The sequence below is a fragment of the Elephantulus edwardii genome, unplaced genomic scaffold, assembly GCF_000299155.1.
Source record: "Elephantulus edwardii isolate Elephantulus edwardi_28Jun2011 unplaced genomic scaffold, EleEdw1.0 scaffold00047, whole genome shotgun sequence".
In the NCBI taxonomy this organism is placed as follows: Eukaryota; Metazoa; Chordata; class Mammalia; order Macroscelidea; family Macroscelididae; genus Elephantulus; species Elephantulus edwardii.
In genome coordinates, this window is record NW_006399797.1 from 15,668,054 (window position 1) to 15,678,392 (window position 10,339).

Below are 10,339 nucleotides of genomic sequence, written 5' to 3' on the forward strand. Positions count from 1 at the left end.
GAACTGCGTACCTCTGGGATTGCAGTGCAGCTTCTTGCCACTAGGCCACCAGAGCTCCCCCAGATCTGCTCTTCTAAGTCTCCAACATGTTGGCAGCTTCTTAAAAAGTGGTCTTATGATTCTGGCTTGCAGTTACTTGCTTTCCAATGGTTTCTGAAGTTTCTATTGTTTTTCCCTGCTTTGTAATATATTGATTTTTAAAATTCTTCTAGAGTTTGCTAGTAGATCTTTGTAGAGTTCCTTGGTTGTTTGGTTGTTTTTGTTTTTTTTTTATTTTGTGAAAACACTTGATTGTCATTCTTTTGCATTCCCTGTCAGAGAATTCCATTAGTCTTTCTTCTTCTCGGGGATCCAATGATCCTATTTACATGTGGAGTTGTGTGTGTGTGTGACTTTGTTTTATTTTTTGTAGGGTTTGATGTTGTCTGCTGTTTCCAGCACAGTATGGTGGTATTGCCATTGTAGATTGTATTTTAATCTCCTTTCTTGGTGTGTGGATCTTCTGATCCCTTATGGAATGTCTGTACAATTATCTGTTCACTATCTGCACTACAGTAGGAGGTAGGAGTGATTTGAAATGGTTGACATTTAACATACAATGGGTGAGATATGCTCTGAACTTTGTTTGATGAAATATGCAGATACTCTAGTCTGGTGTGGCACAGGTCTGTGATGATAGTAGTACAGTAATAGGCTTGCTGAAAAATCTCTTGATTATTTGTCTTTCTTGTTGTTTGTGGGTGAAAAGTCTTTGTATCTCAGTTCATATACACAGAAACTTGTGGAGTTAGTAAATTGTTAGATTCCTGACTTTTGGTGGATCAGTAAAATCTCTCTGAATTGTATGATTTCTACTGTTCTGTGATTTCCTTTGTTTTTGCACTGTTAGAGAGGATTGGTGGGAAAGTGGTAAGGAGCCACACTGCCAAGCCATAGGTTGATGGCCAGAACCCAAAGAGAGTTACAAGAGAGAAAGAGAAAATTTTCCCACAGGATCCACTGCCTTCAAGAACCTACCACAGAATCAGCTGTCTGAATTTCTGAGCCTCTAAATGAAATGATTCCTTCTTGCTGTTTTTTTTTTTTTTTTTAAAAAGAGTCTTATCTTCCACTGAATTCTTATGAGCATACACCTTTACGTTTTGGCCTTTTAAGTGGTACAGCAGTTTTCTGTCTATTTGCTGTACTGAAGTAACTTGGGTTTGCTGTGATGCTGCTGAACATTGTGCCATAGGTGTGCCAAATGCCATAATGGTTGCCCATCATGGACAGTGTCTGGTGGAGCTCCCAGATGGATTCAGGTTTTGAAGCAGGTGTGGCATCCACTTCCTAACCCACATGCCTCTGGAAACTATTTAAACATAGAGAAATGATGATAGTTATAGAACAGGGTTTAGGTCTTTTGTTCATACGGTCAACTTGATGGCACTTAACAACAACAACAATAACAATGTTATAAATTACACTTGTAACAAAAATTACAATTAATTAATGTCAATAACTTCTTACTGCACATTTCCTTTCCCTTTCCCCAATTTATCTATTTAAAAAAATTTACTTCCCCCTCCCTCCTATCCCATCCTGTCAACTTTCCAAGATTGTTTCTAATTGTGTGTAAACATTTCCTTACTTTCTATAATAGTGGTCTTGTATCATAATAGTCATTTTGTGACTGGTTTATATAATTTAGTATAATTTATTCTGGACTCACTCATGTTGCACAGTATTTCATGAAATTTTGATCATTTTTTTAGTGAAGCATGAACTCTAACCCTCCCTCCATTCTTATCAATTGTTTTTTTCTTATTATTGACTACAACTATAAATACAATAAACCGTCTCTCCCTCACGTAGCTAGCATTCTAAAAGAGTCAAAAGTCTCAGCTAGAGAATCTCATACATTGTAAGAAAGTGGTGCTCTTCCTTGGAAACTGGCTTCCTATTATTTTCTCTCCATATGTTTTGCCCTTTGTGGTTTATATCATGTTCTACACTGCACTGCATGCCCTTCTGTGAGCAACATTTTATTTATTGACAATGAAGCAAAAATAAAGCTTGATCAGACCTAAATTTGACTGATTTCAGTTTATCCTAACACATCAACTGAGAACCATTAACAGAAAAATTTGAAACAATATGTTAAATATAGCTAGTTTAGGATTCTTTAACTAGTTTTTGTCATTGTTGTTGTTATGTGCCATTATATGACCCTATGTACAACAGCCCTAAACCTTGCTCTATCTTGTGCCAATCTCACTGTCTCTGATACACCTATTCCCATTACCCTAGTCACTGAATCAATCCATCTTATCTAGGGTCTTCCTCTCCTGCGCTGTCCCTCCACCCTCCCAAGTATGACATCCCTCTCCAAGGACTGGTCCCTCCTTGCAACATGTCTAAAGTATGTCAGAAGAAGCTTCAGAATCCTTGCCTCCAAGGAGCACCTTAGTCTCATCCTCTCCAGGACAAACCTGTTTGTTTCTTAGCAGTCCATGATATATTCAATACTATTCTCCAGCTCAAAGGAATCAATTCTCCTTTGATCTTGCCTAGTCGTTGTCCATCTCTCTGATGCATAGGAAGTGATTGCAAGGACCATGGCCTGTATCAGGTGCACCCTAGTCTCCAGAGAGACACCGTTGTTCTTCAGTACCTTGAGAGGCCTCCGAGAGCCAACTTTCCCAGCACAATTGTTGTTGTTGTTATGTGCCATCGAGTCACTTGTGACTCATAGCGACCCTATGTACAACAGCCCTAAACTCCGCTCTGTCCTGTGCCAATCGCACTGTCTCTGACACTCCCATCCTGATTATCCCAGTCACTGAATCAATCCACCTCATAGAGGGCCTTCCCCTCCTGCGCTGTCCCGCCACCTTCCCAAGCATGATGTCCTTCTCCAAGGACCGGTCTCTCCTCACAACATGTCCAGAGTATGTTAGATGGAGCCTCAGAATCCTTGCCTCCAAGGAGTCACCCGGTTTAACCCTTTCCAGGATGAATCTGTTTGTTTTCCTAGCAGTCCATGGTATTCTCAATACTCTTCTCCAGCACCACAGCTCAAAGGCATCAATTCTCCTTCTATCCTCTTTGGTCATTGTCCAACTCTCTGATCCCAGCACAATATGTCTTTTAATTTCCTGGCTGCTGGTGCTAAGATAGTTGGTTTTGGAGCCAAGCAAATTAAAGCTGTTAACAATCTCAGTCTTTTCACCATCTATCATGATGCTGCCAATTGGCCCAGTGGTGAGAATCTTTGTTTTCTTGATGTTGAGCTTCAGTGCATTTTGAAGACTATTAATCCATCTTGACCTTCTGCAGCAAGTACTTCAGGTCCTCCTCAGTTTCAGCAAGCAAGGTTGCTTCTTAGTTTCGGGAAGTAGCATATGATAAAAATCCAATGGTAATGAAGGAAAAAGTACAAGCTACACAGAAGGCAGCAGAAAAATAAAGCCCCAAGAGTTGATGGAATATCGATTAAGATGTTTAAGGAAACAGATGCAACCCTGGACATTATCACCAGTTTCTATCAACAAATATGGAAGACAGCTAGCTGGTCAAATGACTGGAAGAAATCCATATTTGATCCCATTTAAAAAAACCCCCAATGATCCAACAGTGTGGATATTTTCAAACAATACTATTAATATAATACATGAATAAAACTTTGCAGAGGATTATTGAGGTCCTGCCCCGATATATAGAAACAGTTCCGCTGAGAGAAGGGACAAGGATTAAATGAAGATGCAGAGAGCCTCCTCATTGATCATGAATCCCTCTTTTTATTATCCCTAAAAAGGCTTATATAGATTTCCAAAAAACACACCTGCAGGGGTAATCACATTATCTCATTTAGGTTTCTGAGACACACCTGCAGGGGTAATCACATTATCTCATTTAGGTTTCCATTCGAGATGGTTCTAGCCAAGATGGAATCAGTTCTGCTGGTTTTACAAATGTAGTGCTAGTCTTGCCTTGCAAGTTAGCCAGGCCCCTGACAGAAGATTATTTTAAAATTGCTGGAGGAGTGTATTAGCAGAGAACTGCGAAAAATTCAAACTTAAATCACAAGAGACTCTGGCACAAGGAATATTATTACTTATATCAGATGGACCTTGGATAAAAGCAGAGACTACCAGGATGATGTTTACTTGCTTATTGTTTATAAAGAAGCATTTGGATGTGGGGATCATAACAAATCATAATTAATGTGGATATTCCAGCAACACTTAATTATGTTCATGTGAAATTTTTTCATAGACCAATAAGCAGTTGTCCAAACAGAGCAAGGGAATACTACATTGTTTAAAATCAGGAATGATGTGTGTCAAGGTTGTATCCTTTCTCTGTACCTATTCATTCTGTATGTTGAGCAAATTGTTCAAGAAGCTATATGTTCTTCTATATGAAGAAGTATGTGGCATTAGGACATGAAATAATAATTAGACCTTTTTAAAATTTTTTCTTTTTATTTTATTATTTTGTGTGTGTACTGTCAAATCGGATCTGATTGGTACAGGAGGAGGTTGTCCCTCCTTCTCCAGCAAAGCAATAATTAGACCATCGGAACAAGATGTGGCAGGAAAGGAAAGAGTGAAGGGAAAATGTGAGGAAACAAAGAACTCTGGGTCAAACCTTGGAGGACCTAGGGTACCATGTTAAAGAATGTTTGCTTCATCCAAGGAGGTCTTCATATACTATGCACATATATATGCACATAACACAGCCTCAGTGGTAGAAAGTGAAGGAGCACTTGCTGTAGATCAATGACTAGAACGTTCAAAATGGATTACATCTCAACATCATTTTTTTGGGTGTTGTTGAGTCGAGTATGACTCACAGTGAGCCTATGACTACAGATTTAAACGCGGTCCTATCTTGTAGCATCCTGACAATCGCTGACACCTTCAAGCCCATTGTTGTCATTAGTGTGTCAGTCCACCTGGTGAGTCTTTCTCCCCTTCGTAGAGCCTCTACCTTATCAAGCATGATGTCCCTCTCCAAGTAATAATCTCTCCTAGCAACATGTCCAAAGCATGTGAGATGAAGCATCAACATCTTTATCTCCAAGGAGCACTCTGGCTATACCTTCTCCAAGACACATCTGTTTGTTCATTTAGTTGTCCATGAGACTGCCTTCTTCTTGAACAACACAGTTCAAAGGCGTCAGTTCTTCTGTCATCCTTTTTCATTGTCCAGCTCTTGCATAACAAGTGACTGACAACATCATGGCCTGGGTCAGGACACCTTAAGAAAATAACAATCCTCACCACTGGATCAATGGGCAATATCATGATGAATGGAGAAATGATTGAATTTTACCTGGATCTACAATCAACACCTCTAGTAGCTGCAGCCAAGAAATCAAGAGATGTTTTGCATTTGTGGAATTTGCTGCCAAAAAACTCTCCAAAGCACAGAAGACCAAGAGTCTCATGATCTACTAACAGAGCTAGCTGGGCAACACTAAGGATATCAGTATAAAGACTAAGTAAAGTATACCAGATCTAAACCATGGTGTTTTTAATTGCTTCCTATGCATCTGAAAGTTGGACAGGAAATTAGGAATCAATGCCTTTGACTTGTAGTGTTGGAGAAGAATATGGAATATACCATTCACTGCCAAAATAATAAGTATGCCTTGGAGGAAATGCAAGTCTGTTTTGGAGGAAGTGTAACCAGGGTGCCCCTAAGAGACTAAGGTGCACCTGATGCAGGACTTGGTCTTCACAATTATTTGCTATGCATCAGAGAGAGCTGGACAATAACTAAGGATGACAGAAGAATTGTTGCCTTTGAGGTGTGCTAGAGGAGACTGTTGTACAGACTGTGGACTGCCAGGAGAACAAACAGGTCCATCCTGGAGAAAGTGAAACCAAGCTGCTCCTTGGAGAGAAGGATTTTGAAGGTTTGTCTCACATATTTTGGGTACATTGCCAGGAGGGACTGGTCCTTAGAAAAGAACATCATGCTTTGAAGGGTAGAGGTAGAGTGTAGGAGAGGAAGACCCAGAATGAGATGGATTGATTTAGTGACTGGAGAAATGGGATTAGGTCTGTCAGAGATGATGACGTTGGCTTAGGATAGGACCAGAGAGTTCAGAGTCATTGTGTAGAGGGTTGCTATGAATCACAGGTGATTTGATAGCACATAACAACAACAATAACATATCCTGAGCATATGGTCAGGTGGGGCCAATCCTTGGGAAAAGACATGATGATGGGAAATGAAGAGAGTCAGAGACAGAAAGGAAGAGCCTCAATAAGATGGTTCAAAACACCTACAACCAGGAGAAGATAAAGTAGATGAATGGGATCTTCTAAGAATCAAAACCCCATGCACATCCAAAAACTTCTCCAGCAGGGTAAGAAGGGAAGCCACAGACTGGGAAAAAGTATTTGGTAATGACATATCAGATAAGGGACTTATATCTAGAATTTATAAAATACTTGAGCACCACAACAAGATAAAGGTAAATAATCCAATAGAAAAATGGACACAAGATATGAACAGACACTTCACTGAAGAAGACATTCAGATGGCTAACAAGCACATGAAGAAATGTTCAAAATCCCTAGCTCTAAGAGAGATGCAAATTAAAACAACTGTGAGATATCATCTCACCCCAGGAAGAACAGCAAAATTTAACAGAACAGCAAGCAACAAATGCTGGCAAGGTTGTGGAGAAACTGGAACCCTTATTCACTGTTGGTGGTAGTGTAAAATGATGAAACTACTATGGAAGGCAGTATAGCACTTTCTCAAAAAATTGGAAGTAGAAATACCATTTGACCCAGCAATCCCATTACTGGAATACACACCAAAGAAATGAAAACCACCACCCAAGCAGATATATGCACATCCATGTTTATTTGGCTTTGTTCGCAATAGCAAAGAGCTGGAAACAACCCAAGTTCCCATTCAACAAACGAATGGATAGAGAAGCTCTGATATATTCACACACTGGAATATTATGCAGCATTGAAAAACAAGGAACTCTTGATACATTATGCAAAATGAATGACCTTAGAGGACTTTATGCTGACTGAAATATCTCAGTCACAAAAGGACAAATATTGCATAGGGCCACTGTTGTAAAACAGGACTGACATCAGGTTTGAGGGAAGACAGAGAAGGAGGGGAGGAATGATGTATATTGCATTGAAACAGATGAGGGAGCCATTACAGAATTCCAGAGTGAAGGTTGCATAATGGAGTGGATTTGGGGGGAGGGATTGCATAACAATGAAAGAGTTTTTCTTTCACTTTTCAATGAGAAGAGTGAATTGGGGAGGAAGGGGTAGGTAGGGAGAAAAGTGCAACAATGAATGACTGAAAACCCTAAGTCTGTAAACTTTCATTAAAATTGATAAAAAAATTTAAAAAAAAATCCAAATAAACAAACAAAACCTCACCACACACACAAAAATATATGGCATTCATATACTCCAAGATACGCTTAAGCTGTCTAAAATGATATTACATGTTATTCTGTAATAGGGAGCTCATGCGGCCTACTCTGTAGGGACTTTCTCAGTAAACCCCAAAGCTGCTCTTCTCTGGTGGCTCAAATCTACTAATTATTCCATAGGAAAAAAGATGGGCAATTTCCTCTTGTGTGATTTACAGTCTCAGAAACCCAATAGAGGGTCAGCTATGAGTCAGTTCTGATTTGATGGCTACAGGTGAGCATTTTAGTCTATATTTAAAATTGATAATAAGCATTACTAAGGAGTCTACAGAGAGCTCTGACGCCTCGTGGGTAAGGGGTTGAGCCGCTAACCTAAAGACAAGTGGTTAGTATCTACCAGCTACTCCATGGTGAAAAGACGGACAATCTCCTCTTGTGAGCTTTACAGCTTCTGAAAACCCACTGGGGGTCAACTGTTATGATCTGACAGTACATAAAGCAATAAGAAGTATTCTGCATACAGGTCTGACACAAGAAGGTCTGATACAGGAAGAAATACATGGGAGAAGTTAGCACATTGAGTAGTACTAATCCTAGGGATACACTGTTAGCTCTTTTCTCGGAGAGATTCCTTTCTGCAGGGTCGTGATCTACGGAATTGACTTCTCTGATGAATCTCCTTGACTTGGACAGATTCAGTGAGGATCATACATCTATGCTTGCACTAAGTGCTGTGTCCACAATTGTGATTGCCCTCATGCATTAGATAAGACCTTATTACTTGTCCAAATGTTCATTCCTGGAGTGAGGGTCTTCCTAAAGCAGATACAATAGGTGTAAAGATAAAGTAGCTTCACAGAGGGAAATTGAGATGCAAATATGAGGAGAAGGTGAATAACTCATGTGTAGAAAAAGTCAGTGCAGCTCTCTAGATTTTTACAATTCTAATTTTTTTAGTATGTTATTCTTTTAAAAATTATTGCTATTATTATTATTATATGAATTTATTTACAGAATTAGAATACTTTTTTTTTCACACCAGTTCTTTCCCATTTCCCTAACCCCTACACATCGAATTGTGTGACCCCTCTGTGTCCACCTTCTTCCTCCCTTAGATTCTCATGCTCATTCAACAATAATGGTTTTATACAGGACTCAGTTGGTTGCATAATGCTCTCCAGTCCCTCTCAAGTTAGGTAATAATTAAAAAAAACTACTGCTCCTGCATGCTGCATAGTATTCCATTGTGTGACTGTACCATAACTAACTTCTCAATCCCTTGATTGTTCCATGTTCTTGCAATGGTGAATAATGCTGCTATGAACATTGGTTTACAAGTCTCCGTTTGTCTGATCACCAAGCTAACAGCAGGCAACATCTAGTATCATGTCTGCAAAATCAAAGCATACCAATGCTTTCCCCGCGTTGCTTCAAATAACTGTTTGTTATGGCTGATGTGATTGAAAAGATATGGCCTGTTTCCCTGATTTGTCAACAAAAAAATTTGGAAAACAAGTAAACAACACCTCAATTTAAAAAAAAAAACAGCAACAAAAACACACACACCAAAAAATCCCAAGTCTCCGTTTGTGCCTCAGTTCTCATTTTCTTCGGGTATATTCCAAGCAATGGAATAGTTTGGTCATATGGAATTTCTCCCCCCGCCCCCAGTTTTTAAAAAACTTGATATTTTAATGAAAATTTAAAGAAAATTTGCATTTCCATTCATTGATTGTTGCACTTTTTCCTCCCTACCCACTCCCCAGTTCACTTTTCTCTTTAAAAAGATTCTTTCACTGTTGCACAATTTTCTCCCCCCCTCCGCCCCCGCCCCAAGCTGGTCTCCCAATCTATCTTGTTATGAACTCTCATTTTGGACTGTTGTCGTGCAAATACCCGATCATCTATTTTATGCAAATAATACACAATCATATATTTATTTTTTAAAATTTTCTACTAGTTTACTTACAAAATTCAAATACGTTATTTTCAAGAGCAAATTATTTCAATTTCCCTCATCCCCCCCACCCAACAAATTTTACAACCACATGATTAATCTCCCCCGCTCCCTGAACATCCTCATCCTTCTGCTTCCAACCACTCCCACCACTCTTGGATTCTTATACTCATTCTACAATAGTGGTTTTATACAATGTTTATCCTTGTGGGACCGAGTTAGTTCACTCAGCAAAATGCTCTCCGGTCTCTCCCAAATTAGGTAATAATTTGAAAATCATTGCTCCTGTGTGCTGCATAGTATTCCATTGTGTGAATGTACCATAATTTCTCAATCCATTCATCTGTGGTTGGACATTTGGGCTATTTCCATGTTCTTGCGATGATGAATAATGCTACTATGAACATTTGTGTACAAATATCCTTTTGTGCCTCAGTTCTCATTTTCTCAGGGTATATTCTAAGTCCACCACCATGGGTGCCCATTACCACGACTGGCACATCACTGTCACAGGCTTCAGCATCACAGCAACCACGAGTTACCTCTGTACAGCAACACACAGACCAGTGCTGTACCACCTAGAAGAATGTTTGACAGATGTGCCAATCGTGGTAATGGGCACCCATGGCGGACAGTGTTGGCTGGAGCTTCCCGACTAAATCAAGCCTGGAAGCTGGAGCGGCATCCACTTCCAGAATGGCTTGCCTCTGGAAACTCTACGTATGAACAGTGCTCAGGCTGTTCGTTCATAGGGTCGCTATGAGTCGTCTAGGACTTGACGGCATTAAACAACAATAACAATGACGATGAGCAAGAGAGAGCTACATTGGCCTAGTGGAAGGAAGCTGTGCTATCAAGCTGAAGGTGGGTGATTGTCATCTGTGGCCCTCAGCCAGGTTCCAATTGTCTTCCTGTCAAACATTCTTCTAGGTGGTATAGCACTGGTCTGTGCGTTGCTGTACAGAGGTAACTCG